Genomic DNA, 13,536 nt, shown 5'->3' with positions numbered 1-13,536 from the left:
TTGAACAAGAGACTTGGGAAACCGAAGCGTCTATGCGAGAGAATCATCCACATCTTTTCGAGTGAGGTAGTTCTCTTATCAAGTTTCGAGGACGAAACTTCTTTTTAGGGGGTTGGATTGTAACACCCCTAATTTCCATAATATAATTTTATAATTTTATTTTCCCATATTTTATTTTTTATTTTTTTCGAGAAAATATCCGTTTGTTGTCTTTTGGGCTCGTTGGGCTCGAAAAACGGTGAAGACCCATTCCTTCATTGGGTTTCACGTGATTTTGGTGGTTATGGGTGGATTCTGGGCCTAAACCTAGAATAAACCCATGAGCTTCTCTATAAATATAAGGGGAAACCAAACCCTTGCTCTTCTTTTCTCATAATTCACAAAACCCTAAACCTAATTTATCTCCTCCTCCTTCCTCCCTTGTGCCGTGTGCCTCCACCCTTCCTAGGGTTTCGTGCCGCGCCTCTTCCTCATTCCTTCATCATCTTTCGAGCTTAGATCAATCCTACTTCTTGGATTTATCTATCTTCTTCGTAAGTTTTATGTTTTTCGCGTAGTTTTTATAGTCTATAGTTTATATATATATATGTATATATATATATATATGTATATATATATATATATGTATATATATATATATATATATACATATATATATATATATATATTAGTATATTGATTAGATTCGTTATCTTTGGCACGTGGATGATTTTATGAAGGCGTGGAAGTTGCTCCTGGAGAAGACGTTTATATCGTTGAAGACGATCTCTAAGGTTTAATTTGCTTAATAAGGTAACTAGATGTTTTCTTTTAATTGTGTTTATGCCAATTGATGTAATTTACATGATTTAATAATTGATTTGTATAATTGGTACGTGTTTGATTGTTTATTACCATGTTAATTATGTTGTCGCATGCTTGTATTTGTTTTAATGCTTTAATTATGTCTCGTATATTGTTTACATGTTTATTATGGGTGTCATGAGCGCAATTAGGGTTTACGAATAAACCCTAGTGGCGGCATGATAGGCGGCCAAGGGTTCTCTCCAAGGTTATAGCTAAGGCTAGTATAACATTGATGATGATTCAAGTGTTATAGCTGAAGTTAGTACAACTTTGGGTAGTTACTCTAGTTATGGCTGGAGCAACTATAACACTGAATTACGAATTAAGGTTATAGCTGGAACTAACATACCCTGAGATTATGGCTCAAGGTTATCGTTGGAACTAGTATAACTTTGAGTTTCGTGTCAAGCTTATAGTTGAGGTAAGTGTAACTTCACGTAATATGTGTTAAAGTTATAGTCGAGGTTAATATAACCTCGCATCCTATGTTCGTGTTATGGTTAGGGTTACTATAACATTGAATGGTTGAATATTAAGGTTATAGTTGAAGTTACTATAACATTGGTTATTTATGCTTGCTTCACATGTTGTGTTGTGTTCAGTTATTATATGACAATGTGTGCATATGTCGTTGGTTACTCTTGTTCATATGTTGGTAGGACAGTCAGTTAAACTGTTCTACTATGTTGAGTCATGATGTTATTCACGCATGAGTTGTACAGTCAGTTAAACTGTGCATTTGCATGAGTTGGACAGTCAGTTAAACTGTTCTTCTGAGTTGAGTCATGGTGTGGTCCATGCATGTCGTGTGCGATCGATTAAACTGCATTTATTTGTTGGCTAAGTCGAATAGATGACGGTAGTATCGCTTAAATACTATCGGAATGAATCAAGAGTCGTTCTTCGGAGGTTTATTGGTCTATGTTCGGGGTGGCCAGATTCGTCGCTTAAACGCTCGGGTCCCGAGTGTCGTTCGTGTCTGATTAATGCATCGAGAGGTCTGGCCAGGTCTTAGGCATATAGGCAGTGGTGATACGCTATACATAGTACCGTGGAGTATCGGTTAAATACTTCACAACCGATGGTTCGTCAGTTAAACGTTCCATCTGCTAGATCATCAGTTAAATGTTCTAGCGGAGTTCGCTCTATTCGCTATGCTTTGTTGCTAGCTTTGTGCCTTATGTGCTGTGGATCGTGTCTACTTTGGTTTGTAGGTGTCCATGGTCTGGTTCTTGCATATGGTCTAAGTTCATATAATCTCATTCGTCCAGAGTTATGAGTATCATGGGTAGTAAGTCTGAGTTTGACTTTCATGAGAATAGATGATCTCACGTGTTTACTGTTTATGCATTTCAATTGTTATTAATTGTTGGTTATATTCAATTGTTGTAAACATGACTGGGAGAGCATCTAGTTACTCCCGACTGATTGTCGACCCCCCCCTTTCAGGTTGTTCAGTGTGATGCTGTTTGGTTGATGCTTGCTTGGGGAAGGTGCGAAGCGAGCTTAATAATAAATTAGGAGTTTGCCTTATGTTTTAAGAACCTTTTGAATAATGTATTAGTTGTTATGTATTTAGTAGCGAACCGGATTGGTCAGGTGTTTCCGCCACCTTGACCCTTTTATCAGTATCGTACTCTGATATTCTTTTTATATAAGTTTTTCTCTTGTTTTATAATCCGGGTTGTTACAGTCTACGTATACCTCAACTTCTTTGTGCATCATGTCATGTAGGAGTGTGGTTGCGGTACGTTGATATGCAGCTCCGGCGTTGATTAACCCAAACGACATAATTGTATAACAATAAGTTCCCCATTGAGTGACAAAGGCGGTCTTGTGCATGTCTTCTATGGCCATCTTGATTTGGTTGTAACCCGCGTACCCATCCATGAAGGATAGTAACGCTTGATCTGCGGTATTGTCCACCAATATGTCGATATGTGGTAGAGGAAAGTCATCTTTAGGACTTGCTTTGTTTAAGTCTCTAAAATCAACACAAACACGGATTCTCCCATCCTTTTTGGGTACGGGTACTATGTTGGCTAACCAGTTAGAGTACTCGGAAACTTTGATGAACCCGGCTTTGAATTGCTTATCGACTTCTTCCTTGATCTTGAGAGCCCACTCTGTTCTCATTCGACGAAGCTTCTGTTTCACGGGCTTGAAACCCGGCTTAATCGGGATTCTATGTTCGGCGATATCCCTGTCGATTCCTGGCATGTCTTTGTAGGATCAAGCGAAGACGTATTTGAACTCGTGTAGGAGGTCTATGAAACTGGCCCTTTCGGTGGGGTTCAGGGTTGTTCATATCCTAAGTTCTTGGGGTTCTAATTCGGTTCCTACATTGATGGGTTCAATGTTCTCTATTACTGGTCCCCCTTCCCCCTCTTGCAGTATTTCCTTGGCTATGTAGGGAGGTATCTCAATTGATTCTGGGTCTGGGTCATCCTCAGTATCATCATAAACAGAATTGCATTCAAGATAACACAAAGAGTAAGCAGAACCTGATTTATTCATATTAAAGTTTGAGAAAAGTTGAAACAAAGAAGCCATCTGATCCGTGGTCGGCGGCGGTAAAGGGACGATTGTTGGGGCATTTCCCGAACTATCACTATTTGAGGCTAAGCTATGAGAAACAAAGGGAATGGGGGTGACGACAGGAGGAGACTCCTTAGTGACTTCTCTAGACTCTGACTCTGACTCCGACTCTGACTCTGACTCGAATTCATCGTCTTCTGGTTCTCCTTTGAACATCTCTCCTTCTCCAGTGGTGAGCTTAAAGAGTCTTCCTTGATTGTTGGTCCACTTGAAGTGGTTGTCTTGAAGTATCATGGTAATGATCTCATCCTGCGCGGCTCTAACAAATCGATCTTCTCCGAATAGTAGACTAACAGCTTGTTCGTCTAAGCAAGGTGCTTGACGGGTTTTGCCGGTAGGAACCGTTTCTGGAGGAATGAAGTAGCAATCGTGAAAGATCTCGATTCCGGCTAGCTTCCTTTCGAGGTGGTGCCAAGGTTCGGGAAATCCGTGAAAGAGTTATTGACTTCCTTCCCTAACAAAATATCCATTTAGGGTAGGGAAATATGGTCGCATTTGGACTCCTAAATGCTTACGGTTTTGAACTTGAGCGAGCATCTCGAGAACTTCCTCTTTAGTAGGTTTGTATCCTAGGCCAAGTGGTATTCTTTTTGAGTTGCCTTCCTTGTAGGGTGCGAAGGTGTTTCTTCGGACAGGGTTTAAAGGCATTCTAGGGAAGTATCCCTTGGATTTGAGTATGTGGTTGACCACCAAGTTGGAGTAGGGATCGTAGTATAGGGGTGCCAATTCGCTTTCTATGACACTTATGCTTTGAAAACCCCCAAGTTCATGTACTGGATCCGCATGGACTTGATTATTTGACTTCTTTTCGATTATAGCCTTGATGGGCGACGAAGTGATCGTCACCACTTTGCCATTTAGTGGAATTTTGATCTTTTGGTGAAGGGTGGATGTTACCGCTTTAGAAGCGTGAATCCAAGGTCTTCCCAGAAGTATGTTGAAGGAAGCTTCAATGTCCACTATTTGGAAGTTAACCTTTTGCTCAATTGGCCATGTGGCTATGGTTAGGATAACGAGTCCTACGACCTTTCGTCGTGTACCATCATATGCACGAAAACCTTGATTGGTAGGGGCCAATCCGACTCTTTCATGCCTAGTTTGTACGCCGTTTTGAGGGGTATGACATTGACCGCGGAGCCATCATCTACCAAGGTCATTGGCACATTCGTCTTTAAGCAAATGACAGTGATGTAAAGAGCCAAGTTGTGGCTGGCGCCAAAGGGTGGCAAATCTTCGTCTGAGAAAGTAATAGGATTACTTAGCTTCGGTGATTCTTGGAAGACCAAGTTGACTACATCGTCGGGTGTGGAGTTATGTGCTACATTTAGTTTGGCCAAAGCTTGCAGTAAAGCTTGGCGATGTGGGAATGGGCTTGCTACTAATTGCCATACTGAAAGATCAGCCTTTGTCTTCTGTAATTGCTTGAGAAAATTACCAGTAGAGTCATCTTCGTTATCATTTGGTGTGATAACGTTGGTTGGACCATTTTGAGTAGTACTTTGATATGGACGCCCCGAACGAGTTAGGTGGTCCACATCTTGGACTATTTCCTTTACTAGGGAGTGTTCAATGAGATACTCGTCTTCATCGTCATCGGCCCATACTCCATTGACTGTAGCTCGTTCCCTCATTCTCATGATCTCGTCCTCTAATTGTGTGATTTGGTCGACTAGTTTATCAACTACGGCGACTATTTCTTGCATAGTAGCATTTTGGGAAAAGATTAGCGGCGCGTGTTCTTTAGGTGTCGCGTTGGGGTCATGTAAAGTTGTCACCACATTTTCCAATTCCGCAACTTGCCTGTCCACACTCCTTGCCCATGCGATGAAGTCGGCAATGGTAGGGGAAATGGTAGAGTAGAACCCCTCACTCTCGATCGCGTGAATCTTGTCTTTGACTGGAGAAATGAGGTGTGAACAATCTAGGGTAGATTCTTCACTTGTGATCACTAGAATTCCAAGAGGATTCTGAGTGTTGTTGGGCTTACCTCCCGGCGGTATTGGTAGTCGACCATCCTCAATCATGTCTTGAAGCACATTTTTCAATTTGTAGCATTTTTCTGTGTCATGCCCCTTACCCCTATGATATTCGCAGTATGAGTTCTCGTCCCAGAATTTGGACTTCTTTTCAGGTTCGGGTGTAGGGCCTATGGGTTGGAGTTTGCCTTGTTTCATTAGCCTTTTTAGAGCATTGGAGTAAGTGTCCCCAAGATTTGTAAATTTCCTTGGTGGGGCACTCTTCTTGGATGGCTCGAGGACGTTAACTTCATCGGTCTTGCTAGTGGAGCCGTAAGAATGACTTGTAGAGCCTTGATATCGTCGACCTACCGTTTTGGACAAGAGCCCTTTACGGATGTCATCTTCGATCCTTGTTCCCAGTACGGTTAAGTCCTTGAAAGTTTTAATGTTTTGGTACCTCAAATGATTTGCATAGATGGGCTTTAAGTTGTCCACAAATTTCTGCACAAGGGTAGCCTCATCCGGGCGTTCAACTAGTTGGGTACTAGTCTTCCTCCACCTACTTAAGAAGTCGGTGAAACCTTCTTTGTCATTTTGGGTAAGAACCTCTAAAGTGCGCATGTTAACTTGGATCTCGATTATCCGCATATTGCTTAGCAAACTCGACTCGACCGCATGCGTCTTCCCAAGTAGCGATCTTCTTGTGTTCTAGAGAGTAGAACCATTGCTTTGGGATGGTGTCAAGAGATGAAGGAAAGATCCTTAAGAACATCTAGGGTTTGATGCCTTTGATAGACATATAGTCCTTGAAAGCACGGATGTGGTTCAAAGGATTTTCATGCCCCTTGAATTTAGGGATATCTGTCATGTTGAAGTTGGTTGGCAACTTGGAACTTACGGCCTCATACTTGCGATTATTCTCCCTGTAAATGTCATCCCCTTTAAGATACATCAATTGCTCCTCTAAGTATTGGAGTCGTTGCTCAGCTGCAGTCATACCAGTGGGAGGGTTTTCGTCCCTGAAGTCATTTACGAAGTCATCAACGATTTCACTTTCTCGAGGAGGCAACCTCGCTTCTACGGCATAGATTCGGCCTTCGATGGTGTCAAGGAGATCATACACTTGGTCTTGGGTAACTTGAAGTTGAGCTAGCGCGGTTAGGATTCGATCATTACCATCTTGGAGTTGATTGAAGTTCATGTCGCTTGTTTCAGGCATTTTGGAAACTGGATAAGAGATCGACGACGAATCAAAACACGATCGACCATTCTAGCACACTTACTAAGAAAGAAATGTTTTGACTCGTGAAGTGGGTGTGTGCCACTTGTTTCAGTGAGCTTTTGAAGAAAAGACAAGGTTTGAAAAATGTTGGTCCTAGTCAACTTTAGCGTAGTTGTAGGAGTGGACTCGAAGTGAGGTTTTGAAATGGGCTTTGGCCCGAAATTTGACTCGACAAATGGACAAAGTTTTGACTCGGTTTTGCGCTAATCATTGGCCTTTTTCGAAATTTACATTTTAAAAGGGATTTTGATTTTACAAAAATCGTCATGGTTTCGTTTAGAAATGCTGATCACGTAAGGTACAAACATTTATACAAGCATTATAACGGGATGCTGAGTGCATTTAAAAGGGTTTTGGTTTAAAGGGTGGGTTGCCATACCAAACAATCAAACCCGAAGTCTGTGGAGAGGCTCGTACCGTACAAGAGTAAGGCCGATTCCTAGTCCATTTCCTCAAGTAGTGAAAGTCCTTGATACAAACAAGAGTAAGTACCATGGTATGGATGACGTCAATCGCTATCCATCCTTAGGTCCAAATAAGAATTAGGATCGTTTAGACGGGACGATTGGTCGAATGGGTTGGGTTGGGCCTAAGAAGGCCGAATAAACGATCTAGGAAGACCGAGTTATGAAAACCGACAATTGTCTCGTACAAAATATTCCCTAACCTTGTTCAAGTTTCACCCTTGTCTACACGTAAGTGTATTATCCCCAGCGGAGTCGCCAAACTGTGGACAATGGGGCCACGGGGGCGCTTGGGAACAAGCGTTTGCATTTTTGGAGTCGCCACCAGTTTATTGTGGAAAATTGGAAACCGTTCGAATACCTCGTGTCATGTCAAGACACAAAGTAGTGACATGAACACCAAGAACTCGTTACCCTTAGCATTCTATGTCTAGAATGACTCTCGTGGATGCCAATGAACACGGATGTTCACAGAGATCTGGAGTAATGGGTGAGGGTACGTATTAGGAAGCTCTTTTGATCGAACACCTAATCCCGCCCGCCTCGATAGCGGCCTCTACTAATGATTAGGGAAGTTATCTATACTCGATATATCGTCGATTTTATGCATGCAATGCAACATCCAAGTTTTAATCCTAACATGTGAAGAATTAGACTAAGTCGGTGAACAATTAATTTAGCATACAATAAATGTCAAAGTAGGGATTTAAGCTCAATTATATGTGAAGGCATACAAATGGTACAATAAAAAAAATACAATAAATACAATAAAGAAAATTACAATAATTACAATGGATTCAATTGATTTATGTCGAAAATACTTCCAAAACGGATAATTTGAGAAAGAACAAAATAAACAAATAAGCGAACAGGAATTAGGCGATAATACGATTAATAGTTAATTAAATACGAACTAATTAAACTAGGTCAAGGCAGAACGGAAGTTCAGAGACAGAAGTCAACCTGGAAGAGGCGCAGCAGAGCTGCGCCCTCTGGAAGAGGCGCAGTAGTTGCTGCGTCTGTTCCAAGGGTGAGTTCTGGCTGTGATTTAATGTATTAATTACATGCGAATGAGTCATAAAAGCAACAAAACATGGATGAAACGAATGTAAACGAATTAATTACATGAATGAAAGATTGATTAGTGACATAGGTGAACTAAATAGGTTAAAATACGACAAATTAATGACGAATACAACAATAGACAGATGGAAATATGTCAAAGATCGAATTCCAGAGACCCAATTCGAAAGAATCGAATCTCCACAACCCGGATTGATTTTAATGACGAAAACCCGCAAATATTGGATTACTTGGGATTTGAGTCGGGATTTAATGATGAATTAAACGTATTAATGATGATAAATAATATACATGTGAAATTATTATGCTATTATGTCAAAGAAACTGAAGAACAAACGAAAACAAATATCGAACGACGAATTGACAGAGGACGAAGGAAGAAGAAAGGAAGCAGGAACTGCGGCAGCCTCACGAAGAGGCGCAGCAGGTGCTGCGTCCCTTCGAAGAGGCGCAGCAGTTGCTGTGTCCTTTCTCGACGGTCATCTTATGGTAATCCGTAATAAGGGTTTTAAAGCATGGTTTTATAAATCGGTTTTAAGAAGTATTTTCGACATAAACCTTACATTAATGATACAAAAGGTAAATAACAATAAACTAAATAAAGAAGGATTTACACCCTCAGACTTACATTTTTGACGAAACGAGATGAACTAAGTTAACGATTAGTGATGCTCGACTCGAATGTAACGAAAGTGCCCTCGTAAGAGGAAAATGATTAAGATTAATTAAGTTGATTGATTGTGGAGTTGGTCAAATTGGTCGGTCATGCAAACGAGGCTGGTACTCAGAAGGATCCGAGCTTACGTGGTCGAATGTTCAAGCACGTAGACGCCAAAAAGTAAGAACGTGGTCTAGAATGCAAAGGGAGAAGAGAAGAGCGGACACTCGCATGAGAAATATGAGGAGCGAAGGCTCCTATTTATACTAATCACGTGAAGGAATAGGGTTTTCGGAGAAACTTTGGAAGTGAATCTCGAAAAGATATGAAAAGATACGAAAAAATACGCAGAAAAGGACCTGGGAAGAGGCGCAGCAGTCACTGCGTCTCTTGGAAGAGGCGCAGCACCTGCTGCGTCTGTTCCCAGGTGGTTTCCTCCTGCGAAAGAAAAATTTCCGTGTTTAATTTATGGAATAACGGGATAATCTTATTTTCCTTCATATTTTGTATGAATATTACGGGAAATTCTTTGCCAAAGAATAAAAGATTGTGAAAGATTTATAAAATATGGAATAGAAATATCCGGAGCATTCCAGAACATTCTGACTCGGGATTTAGCGGTTATCAGAAAATGAAGACGGTTTTAAGCCCGGGCTCCAAATGTACTCTAATTACTGTCAAAACGACCGTATCGGCGCGTAGATGACAACTAAGAGGTAGACATCAGTGTTTGAGCAATCACTTGACGATAAACTTACGAACTGTCACAAATCGTTCCGCGTACCAAACATGCGGCCCAATCATCACCGGGTGGTTTGCGGGAGGTGCAGAAATGAGGTATCTACAGCATGATCTAATTGTTACTTAGTACTTCGTTCTTGATGATGTTGCATTGTGTTGCATTAATCTAGAAGTTTTGCTTTAGAAATCGCCTAAGTTTTGACATGTAGTTTATTTATACCAAATAATTTGATTTCCATACTTCATTCTTTATAAGTTATGTATAAAGATTCACATGTTGTTTGAAGATGTTAGGCATGGCCTTATAATTTTAAAATTTGTGTTTTAAAGTTTCCTTGATTTAATTGCGTAATAAGAGTTTGATTTTATTGATTGTGCTATGTATTGCCCTAAATCGAGGACCTTACTTTAAAATTTTGCCCAACATGTTTTTTATATATCATGGTGTATAAGATTAAGTTTAAAATTTTGTAATTGAAACGCGGTTTCATTGTTTCGTAGTGTTGCAATGTTTGGTAATAATGTGTTGTTTTGCTTACATATTGATCAATGCTTTGTTTACCTTTTTGGGTCGTATAGTTTTGATGAGTAAAGACGTGTAGATACACATGGTTGTGAGTGAGAGGATGTGAAACGGGAGTTAGTTGGCGAACTTATTTGAGGGTAGTTGGGCAAATGTTAATACTTTGTGATGAGTAGCATTGTATTGAGAGTTATGAATGTGAAATAGGCGGTTTATTGGAGTTGATGTGAGTTTGTTCATTTGATGTGGATTTGAGCCGTGTAAGTAGATAGGTGTATGATTTTGTGAAAGAGAGAGAGAGAGAGAGAGAGAGAGAGAGAGAGAGAGAGAGAGAGAGAGAGAGTTATTTGATGAATAAGGATGTTATTGGTCTAAATTGTGGAAATGGTTGGTAGTGATTAAACTAGATTCGATAAGGTGGTAATGTGAGTATTGTGAGTAAGGGAATTGTGAATGAAAATGAGTGATGTAAGAGTATGTGTTGACAACATAGAGTATGAAAATTTAGAGATATGAGGACGTAGCATGGTTATTGATTTTTGAGGAAGGAATATTTTATGTTAAGTGGTGATATTGGTGACTTTGTGTATAATTTATCTTGAAGATTAGGAGTATGAGAAAGTGACTAGCTTGCGTAAGGTGTCTTGAATTGAGTAAATGATTGTATGAGGAAATTTGTGGATAATGAGTAGCGATTAATCTTGGTTGAATATTCGTTGAGTGTTGAACTTATGGATAGTGAATTAGGTTTGAGTTGCATATTAAAGAATATTATAGTTGAATATGACTTGAGAACTTTGGTGGAACAATAAGAAAGTAATTAAGGTACCTAAGGGTGAAGTAAGACGACAACTTGGGTTGTTCATAGTTGTAGGAATGTGTAAATTGAATTCAAGGATTGATGAGAATTGAAAGATGGCAACAAGAATTTAGGAAATGAGAATATAAGAGAGTACTAGATGGAACTTGAGGTGACCAATGAGGTTGGACGGTGAGAGATGTCTAGTAAAAGTCGTAGTAAGAAATGAATGGCGAAATTATTATAAAGCTATTGTACACATGTGATATGGTAATTGATGGTTATATTATATTATACCGACGTCGGTTTTTCGGGGAGTTATTTTGTGAAATAAAAGACGAGGTTGTCCATTGAGAGTCGGTTTTTCGGGGATGTTATTTTGCGAGATAGAGTTGTAGATGTAGCACTACCAAGTTGGTCTCCATGGTTATGGATTTTAGAGTGCGATATGTGATGCATGCGGGCAAATTGCGTGGTTAGAGTATTTTGATTACTAGTGTCATATCGTATGACCGTTTAATTTAAGTAGGTGTGTATGAGTGTGAAAATGGTTATGTGAGACTTTGACCCGATGAGTGGTAGTATAGATGTCGTTTGTAAAGTTGCCTCCCAATCGTCAGGTAAAGCGTCCGTGGCATACATCATGATATCGTTGTAGTGTCCATTGAGGGTTGATGTTGTTAGGGTCGTGTCTGTGGGATAGTGTAAGTGTAACCACCGGGTATAAGGGGAATGAAATGTTTATGAAATAAATTTTGAAATATCATGTTGTATCGTGTTTTGTTTTAAGTTGGTTTGAAATAATGGCCATAAGGCCGTGAGTTTGTTCTAATTCAGTTATTTGATGATGTATTAGTCACCATCGGAACCTATTTGCATTTGTGTGATGAAATAGGGAAGTTTGGAACCGAGTTGAGAATGAAAACATTCTGCCCAGGTGACACTCGACCGAGTGCACCATGCACTCGACCGAGTGGTCGCCTACTCGACCGAGTGGTCTCTTACACTCGACCGAGTGGCCTACCTTGACCTTTGTTTTGTTGATACTTGACCGAATATTGAGCGTGTACCCTTATTTTGCGGTTATATTAGTTGACTTGTGTTGGATGACCATGATTGACCTTACATGGGTGATATATGTGAATTGTTTACGTTTGATTATATGGTGTGACATTTTGCAAATAAATGGAAATGGTTGATTCGACATGAATGGATTGAGGATGGAAATAATATGATAATCTTGTTTGATGGATGTTAATCAACGTGAGTTTATTTCGTTTTGTAAAAGTAAGATGAATAATGCAAATTATGTGTTGCATAGTGGTCGTTTGCATGATTGTGATTGTGGTCTTCCGTATGAGCGGAAGTATTGATGATGAATGGGAACGGATATGGAAAAACATGTGTGATCATGTGGTGGATTTGACGCGGTATATGCGTGGCATGATGTCCGGAAATGGGAATGTTGAACATGGTTGAGTCACATTACGAGTAATTTTGCATTATCTGATTGTTTCATGGAGTCCGCATATTCATGATTGATGTGCATACATGTGAATGTATGAGATTTGACGTGATATAGATACGTAATAGTAATTAAGTTATACCCCGCGATAGATACATATATATACATGTAACAACCATTAGTTGGGAGTTATTTGTGGGATTAGAGTTTCGAACCGTGGGTTGAACCTTGTGCTTTGACGTTTGGGAGGCTTCTAGAGTGGGATTATGGCAATGGCATAAGACGATATGAGATTTTATAATGGAACTGAAATAGGTATGAGAGAGTGTTGAACCTGGAACATAATCATTTGTGGAATTTAGTAATGAACGTATGAGAGCACACTATGAGGATTGGTAGTTGAACTTCGGGACAAAGTTCTCTTTTAGGGGGAGTGAATGTAACAATTCGGAATAAAGGAAAGAGGAAGTACAGAATGTGAGAAAGCAATGAGAATGGAACAAAGAACTTTGATGTAAGAATAATAATTAGAAAGAGCGTATACGGTTGACAAGCACGTGAGGCGAGAGAGAGAGAGAGTACATGAGAATCAGTGATGAGACTTGAGGAAAGGAGAGAGTGGAGCGAACTTCGAGGACGAAGTTCATTTTAAGTGGGGAAGATTGTAATACCCCGTATTTTATAATTATATAAATAATATTATATTGTATTTTATACGAATTATGTATGAGACGGAATAATATAATAATAATAATAATAATAATAATAATAATAATAATAATAATAATAATAATAATAATAATAATAATAATAATAATAATAATAATAATAATAATAATAATAATAATAATAATAATAATAATAATAATAATAATAATAATACGCAGTACGATATACTATACATGTATAATATACGTATACCATACTCACCTTATATACCCTTATTCACCCATCAACCCTATCCTAACACAATCTCATAATATCCACCAAAATCCTAGAGAGAAAGAAAAGAGAAAAAGAGAAGAAAAGGGAGAAAAAGGGAAGATCGTCTTTTGTCCCTCCGCCTCGAGATCGTAAAGTAAACCGTCTTAAAACTAATTTATATATTATTTAATTTAT

The sequence above is a fragment of the Silene latifolia genome, chromosome X, assembly GCF_048544455.1.
Source record: "Silene latifolia isolate original U9 population chromosome X, ASM4854445v1, whole genome shotgun sequence".
Lineage (NCBI taxonomy): Eukaryota > Viridiplantae > Streptophyta > Magnoliopsida > Caryophyllales > Caryophyllaceae > Silene > Silene latifolia.
Note: the sequence above shows the minus strand (reverse complement) of the source record.